Below are 6,000 nucleotides of genomic sequence, written 5' to 3' on the forward strand. Positions count from 1 at the left end.
ATTTCCAAATGATTCCTGTAAAGTTTTTGACAGAACAATCTGCGTCTACATCAAATCTGTTTACATTAGTGTTTTTGATTCGGTACTCAAATCGAGGGTTTATGGGGCCCTAGACAACTTGCATTGTTTGAAGGTGAGTAAATGAGTTTTCATTTTTGCATGAATTATCCCTTTAAGCAAGAGTTTTGCTTTTTCTATAATTCAATCAAATTGCTGTTATTATCATAACAATGAGGATACATCTGTCTTATGCTATTTTAGATTATGGACCTAACATTATGAAATTTGATGCATCTCACTGAACTTCAAACTAAAGCAGACCCAAGTGTACCTGACGTGGACACAAACATCTGGTAACACTGATAGATCTGACAGTTCTTCACGCTTTTTTATCCTCTCTCATCATTGGTCAAAAGCTGATGAGAAAGGGGCTTCACCTCCTCAACAGCCAATGTTGTCATGGCCTCTAGGTTTCTGATGCTGGGCATTCTTCCAAAGCCTGCTCTTTCTTTTCACCTATAATGCCAGTGCCAGCAGAGGCGATTAACAGCACGACTACATGTTTGTTCGATTCAACAACGATTCACAATTAAAAATAAATCGATTTTAAAGGTGATAAGTAAATATAATAACGTGATGTCATCGGAACAAAAAAAGCGGAACCGCGCGAGAGAGCTGCAGCACCCGGTCCAGTTAGAGAGCGCACACATCGGAGATACACGATAAAACTTTTCCCAAAACCTGTCACTGTTTAGACTTAACAACATGATCATACTTCTGTAAATATGCAGTTTGTTAGCACATGCGCTGATCGAGACAAATACAGTAATATTGCCAAAACCACTTCTCTTGTGTGTATGACAGAGGATGTGACAATTCGTGACTGACTGACGTTTAGCATGTGGCACTAACGAACCGCGTTTATTTACTATTATACACTTGCTTTAAAGGGGTCATATGACACGGCTAAAACGAATATTATCGTTTGTTTGAGATGTAATGCAGTGTTTACACACGATTCAAGGTTCATTATGCTGTGTTGTCCACATACCTTGCATGTTTGTATCTCCTCTTTGCTCCGCCTCTCTGAAACACGTGGACTAGACCCAGAGTGCAGTCTGGACGATGGGGCGGGGCAACACATTTCCCGCCCACTTCACTTTTCATTGGTTCATGATCAGAAAGCGCTTATCGGTGTAAAGCTTTTACAGCTTATTACATTTATTGACAACATTGTGACCCTATGCTATGCCTATTTATATGTGTTAAAACCGTAAACATGTACATTATTTACATTTATGCATTAGCAGAATCCATAGCGTCCAAGCTGTACGTTTTTACCAATGTGTGTGTTCCCTTGTTCCCATCTACCACTGAGCCACAAGAACACATAAATCCGGTTAACTATGCATGTACAGTATGAACAACTTATCCTGCAATATCAGTGTTGCCAATTATGTAAAGCGCAAGTATTATAATAAACGACTAAACTATTTCGATTCTGCATCTCTTTATTTGTGTATCATTAAGTATTGAGCTGTGTCTCTAGGCATAGAAGTTGCTGTCAAGTGCAGATTCCCGGATGAAGAACAGCCTTTACCACAACATGTGCAATAAACGATCCCTATCAGGTTTTCTGACACAAACTTATTTTTTCTAAATACATACAGTAGGCCTATATCCACACTGCTCGAATATCACTTTCTATGCGGTAGCTTTTTGATGTAACCAGAACACTGTTTGTATTCGTGCGTATGACTTTCTTTAATGTTTGCTAGGAACCCCAAAATTGCTTTATTGTTGACATTTATACTAAATGAAACATTCCATATATTATCGTTGGTTCTATAATTGTCGCTGTTGTCTTCTTCCTCATTCAACTTGTCCAAAGCATCACACTTCTAATGAACCAATGCAAGTTGAAGTGTGTCGTACCGCCCCATCGTCCAAACTGCACTCTGGGGTACTTGAATTTTATACCAAGCTCATCCGTCTGAAAAGCGAGGTGTGCTATAATTGTTAACCAGTGCGTAGTGATTGGTCAAAAACTGCATGCGTGTGACAGAAATGTAACTCCTCTTACCATATTTGGAACATCAGGTTCTTGCGTATACATTTGTGCGGTCTTAGTCAAATCAAACCACGAACTGACGCAGATTTGTGGGGGTGTGGTTACATGAGGCATTTCAGGCAGGTCTGGGTGAGCATTCGCTTTTAGATAGAATGCTTCTTTTGTTCCGACACTTTAAGTTTAAATGTCTAATACATGCATGAGCAACTTATAACACCAAAGACAGAAAAACACATATTCGCGCCATATGACACATTCAATGAATGGCTTCCGAGATAGAAGCTTCTAATTATAAGCAGACTGTGATTCTTTTTTAGAACTAGAAGGTTCATATTATTTATTTATAATAATCATTTTAAGTTTGAAAGAGACTTAGAGTTCATAAGAAAAAGCATCTGTGCCATCGGACATCCTCTGAAATTAGGCTCTGAAGTTTATATTAAAATATGTTTGAACTTTAGGACCTATTCCTTACAATTTAAGTGAAATCTGAATCTAACCCTAAACCCAGATGAAAACAGGATTTTAGAAGATTTGAAGAATGAAAATGCACCCTAAGGGTTCTTTACTTGCTCTCCATATTAGTTTTTTACATTAAATGTACTTGAAATGTAAACTTGAGGCTCAGTATCTTAAAACTGCTCAGAATGAAGATAGAACCTTATATTTCCAAGGTGACAATTTTTTTTACATTTAAGTGTGGAAAGGGATTTCTATGACATGTTTTGACACATTTCAAAACATCTATTAGCCTTCTGGACAGAACAATGTACAGCATTGAGTCACTCAAGTGTTGAAACCATAAAAATAATAGAAATTAACAATTTTTCACTATTACTATTATTATTATTATTAATAACCATAAATCCTTAAATACGAACCTGTCTTCTGTTTCATTGTCAGATGATTTGTGCTCGTGTCAGCCAATCAAGAGACGTTACGATAACCATGGCAACAGCAATTACAGCATTCACCACACCTGTGAGTTTCAGCCTTGCTGTGCAGCATCATGTTCTACTCCACAAACTTTGATCGTTTATAAAGACGTTTATAGTGTTGAGAAATAATTGTTGAACTACAATGTACACGCTCGCGCATCAAAAACAATGTTTCATGGGCGCACGTCATAACGGACCGCAGACGCGTGCCATCACGAAGTAGTGACAGAACTTACGACGCAGGCACAGTTTGCCAGTTTAACAGTTTACAGAAAGTATGTTTTGTTTATGTACTTGAAGAACCGAGCTTTATTTGACAAATGTCACGTTGTGTGTGTTACAGTAAATGTTTAATGAGTTATTTACATTCGCATTTTTTCTCTGACACTTAACGTTGCGTCAATCGTACCTCAAGAAAAACGGTGATCCATCAAAAATGACTCGTGGGACCTAACATAACAGGTAAGTATCAGTATACGAAAAGGTATTTTTCTTGTCTAACGGACGTGCACGGAGAGGCCTGCAACACCACACGTTTCAGGACACACGATCCAGACCACCAGTCTCAGGCCGGAAATGAAGGCGAACCATATATGGTTTAGCGCAGATCGCGCTCCCAACTGTTTTTGTAGCTTATGTTCTTATTTTCGCATGGATTTAGGTGATTTATGTACAATATCTCAAAATGCATGAACTATAATTTTTATGTAGTTATTATTATTTGCATTGTGCTAGATGTAATATTTGGGTAGTGTTCATAATATCTACATAATCAATATCTGTTCATTTTGAAACAAACACCTGGGCAGTGGACACAAACTATTACTTTCAATGTAAAATATACTTTATTTTGTCAGAAATAATTTTTTTACTTGATGTTCATTATTCATATATAAATAATCAATAACTGTTCAGTTTGTATAGACGTTTAATGGCAAATATACATTATTTTTCAGAATTCAAATAAATAGAAAATAAAGTCCTGCATTTCTTATATGAACCAAGATTTCAACAAACGCACTTAAACTGAACATATTTTAAACATTTTATAAGATGTATAGTATATGCATAATTGCAACAGAAATAAAAAACACTTAGACATTAAGACTCTTAAAAAGAAGAAATGCTCCATGTCTTCCTGGAATGAAAAAACACGTAAAGGGCTTTCTGAAACCTTCCAGGTGTTCCATGAGACTACGAAGGGCCATTTCAAGAGTCATAGACGCTTTATTGATAAAATAAATGTTACAATGCCAAAGCTTTTATGAACAGTCAATGCCTTTCTGGGACAATCGTAGTTTCTTGTTGATATGGTAATTGAACACAAGTAGCCTATGACCCACATTAATGCAAGCCCTCCCTTGTATATTCATCTTTTTTTAGAATGCCTAAGCATTTCACTGAGCCCATGCATTTGAATATGACTTAACGCCTTAATATTCCTCAAAATACATCTGAAAAAGGCACATCCTTAGTGAGGTGCCACAGTTTTTAAAAGTTTTGCATAAGGCTCAGGTTCGATTAGGGATTTGTAAAAGCTGTGACTAGTGTTTCATGCAGGGGCATTAAAACCAACTCCCAAGTTAATGCAGGCCTTTGTGCCACGATATGTCCTTTCAATGGCTGTGGACTGCATTTTTCTGAACGGGTGCTTTCGATGCAGTCAGGCTTCCAGGATGTAGCACTGTAGGACAGGCAAGTGCCACAGAAGAAACGCAAGCAGTCTATTCAACACTTTTTAAATCAATGTAATTCCATATTTGGTGCTTGTAAGGAAATGTGACGTCCACTGTTTGTTGTAAATTGGAATGTTCGAAAATAAAAGTTGTTGTTGTATACTCAGGTGAAATCTGAGCAAGTCTGTAATTTAAAAATTACAAAAATCTGTAATTTTTAGTTACTGTTATTTATCATACTTCTCCTAGAGTAATATATCATCTTGTCCAGACTCAAAATCGAGATATATTTTAAAGAGTCTGAAAAAAGAAGTGACTACTCAGAAATTAAAATAGAAATGGGGCAAGGAAGATCCAATATGAATATGGATAAACCAACATACAGAGAAATGAGGAAGAGGTGGGGAACGGGAAGTTAACAAGGTGTACCCTATTTAAAAGAAAAAGCCAACTTTCCAGAAAACGGTACATTCGGTACCACAAAATTAGAGAAAATAAGAGAACACATGGGAAAAATAGACAGTTAAAATGTCTAAAAAAGAAAGAGAAAAATATGATGAAGCATGTAAAAGTTTAGAATTATGGCAGAGGGAAGCAAATAGACGTGACCATGTTTTTAAAGAAAAGGCTTTGGAAGAACTGCCACCGCCGTGTCATACACCCCCACCGCCGCATGCTCCATTGTACTCTGTTTTGCCTGGATATAATGATTTAACCCCTCTGTCTCCTTTACCCCATCTATGACGTGTTACAAACACCAACCGGAGGATGATTGTGTCCCTCCTCACCGACATCTGAACCCGATCGAGGCAGCTCCAGTGCCCCCATCAGTGTCTCCACCAGCACCAGTGCCGCACATGCCACAGCCCGTGGTGACCCCAAAGCAAGAAAAAGCCTGTCCAGCCCCGCCAGTCGCCAGAGTTCCCGTGACGAGAGGAGCGACAAAAAGACAGATGCTCCACCCATTTGGCAGAATACTTCACTCGACTGGTATCCCAAAGAACCTTTTGATGAAAATGGACAGCAGTTCCCTATGGTCGAGGTGGCAGGTCCAGGGGGACCCAAACTAGTTTTTAGACCCTGGACCAAAGCTGAAATGAAAGAGCCAGCTGAACATCTCAGTTCATCAGAGAAAGGGGTAGTATTGATGGCAACTGTTGACATTTTGCAAAGAATTCTCCCCCTCAACGAGAGACTGTTGAAAGTCAAACTGAAACCATCTGACCTTAGAAAGCTACTGGGAAAATGGCCTGTGGAGGATATTAGAAGGGAACATGTCAACTGGTCGCACGCAGGCAATGCTGAGTACAGGAGG

General features: G+C 38.4%; 1 long non-coding RNA gene across 1 annotated transcript in view; it reads right to left on the minus strand.

The window, feature by feature from the left end:
- Positions 1-1,113, minus strand: part of LOC306892874 — a 30,319-nt gene extending 29,206 nt beyond the window's left edge. The window contains exon 1 of the long non-coding RNA XR_013786512.1: positions 1,052-1,113. This is a non-coding gene — a long non-coding RNA (uncharacterized lncRNA). The remainder of the gene's footprint in view (positions 1-1,051) is intronic.
- Positions 1,114-6,000: the final 4,887 nt, after the last annotated feature.

The sequence above is a fragment of the Barbatula barbatula genome, assembly GCF_947034865.1.
Source record: "Barbatula barbatula genome assembly, chromosome: 4".
NCBI lineage: Eukaryota > Metazoa > Chordata > Actinopteri > Cypriniformes > Nemacheilidae > Barbatula > Barbatula barbatula.